This window comes from Dipodomys spectabilis, unplaced genomic scaffold (genome assembly GCF_019054845.1).
Source record: "Dipodomys spectabilis isolate Male_0828 unplaced genomic scaffold, ASM1905484v1 ptg000567l, whole genome shotgun sequence".
Classification (NCBI taxonomy): domain Eukaryota; kingdom Metazoa; phylum Chordata; class Mammalia; order Rodentia; family Heteromyidae; genus Dipodomys; species Dipodomys spectabilis.
Window position 1 is genome coordinate 2,836,888 of NW_024871244.1, and position 1,752 is coordinate 2,838,639.

Below are 1,752 nucleotides of genomic sequence, written 5' to 3' on the forward strand. Positions count from 1 at the left end.
GACAGGCCAGAACAATAAGTAATCATGCATATGAACAATTTTTCCACCTTCTTGGCTTTAGCTACTTTTGAAATGGAAGGTATAATAAACAATTATATTTTGATAAAATACCTTCTAGTCTGAACAGTTCTATTTGAACTGTTCATCTCTCAATCATCCCTTGTAACCAAGATTAGTTTTGTTCTAGTAAGAAAATCTTTACTGTCAGGGTAAGATATTCTAGTTGGTCTGTTCCCACATGGAAGAAGGGTAAAGGCTCAGGTAGACATTTGTTCCAGTAACACCTCATTTGGGAAATTGGCAGCTGAAGAAGTTTAGAAGAAGCTCTTAAGCAATGCTTACTTTGAATCCATTAGGTCCACAAAGCTAATTCTGTTGGATAAATAAGTACTTGAAAAAACCATCACCTTTGGACCTAGCTATAAATAACTGAGAGTACGATCAAATACCAAATAAAAAGACTTAATACAGTCATTGACAAAAAACTTTTGCAAATGTGATCAATCGACTGATCAATATAATTTTTTTCCTCTATTCACAGAATTTTAGGGAAATAAGATCAATAGCATTGTTAGGAACAATAAGGTTTCCTTCTTACAATACAGAGATTAACATGGCACTTGCACAAGGATAATATGAAAATTTGAGAAGTATTCCATATTTTTCATTCTTCAGATGCAAGAAATGAAAAAGTTATTAAAAAGTTGATTACAAAATTACAAGTGTAACAATGCACCTAATTCATATTATTAAATTTAGTTTGACATCAGTGTATTAAATCTTCACCTCAGAAAGGCGTTTATGTAGCATAAAACTTTACAAAACTTTTCAAATTAGACAACATTGTCATTTTATCCCAAAGAAAAATAATATTAAGACCTAGAAAAAAAGGAATCAGACTGTTCTATATGGAATGCAATCGGAAAGGACACATTAATGAACCTATATATTATAAAATAATGTAGAATTCAAAGTATATCTAGGAGAAAATAAATTATGAACATTATGCCAACATAGAATATAGAATATTTTAAAATACACTTTTTCAGACAAGCATCACAAATATTTTAGTTTCTGTGCTACTCATTTCAACAGGTAAATTAAAATTATTTCTGATTAAAAAATCACAAACTCTGAAGACATTATTATACATGTATACAAAAACTATTGAATACATTTTTACATCAAAGGCAGGCAATTCACTTGGAAGAATTCCACGGAATCCATGAATTTTTACAGTAAAATATTGGTGCTGCCGGGCACTGGTGGCTCATGCCTATAATCCTAGCTACACAGGTGGCTGAGAACTGAAGATCATGGTTTAAAGCCAGCCTGGGAAGGAAAGTCTGTGGTACTCTTATCTCAAATAAACCACTAGAAAACTGGAAGTGGAGCTGTGTCTCAAGTGGTACAGCGCTCACCTTGAGCTGAAGAGCACAGGGATAGCTCCCAGGCCCAGAGCTCAAGCCCCATGACCGACCAAAAAAAAGATATTGCTTTTATTTGGATTGTGAAAATGTTTTGTAGGGACACAAACGATGGACTTGCATTTTTGAAATTTAAGAAACTTAACCCGACCATTAGGACTTCGGTGAACAATTTGTACAGACTTTCACAACTTCATAGAGGTAGTGATACATAATTATCCTTTTGGCAATATCAAATGCAGTTTCTTCTATATTGTTCTTCAGGCCTGGTTTTATATAATGGTTCAACAGAAGGCTATACAGCATATCTTTATTATCTCAATTC

At 33.2% G+C, this 1,752-nt stretch overlaps 1 pseudogene; it reads left to right on the top strand.

The window, feature by feature from the left end:
* The first annotated feature begins 569 nt into the window (after positions 1-569).
* Positions 570-665, top strand: LOC122100175 (annotated as a pseudogene).
* Positions 666-1,752: the final 1,087 nt, after the last annotated feature.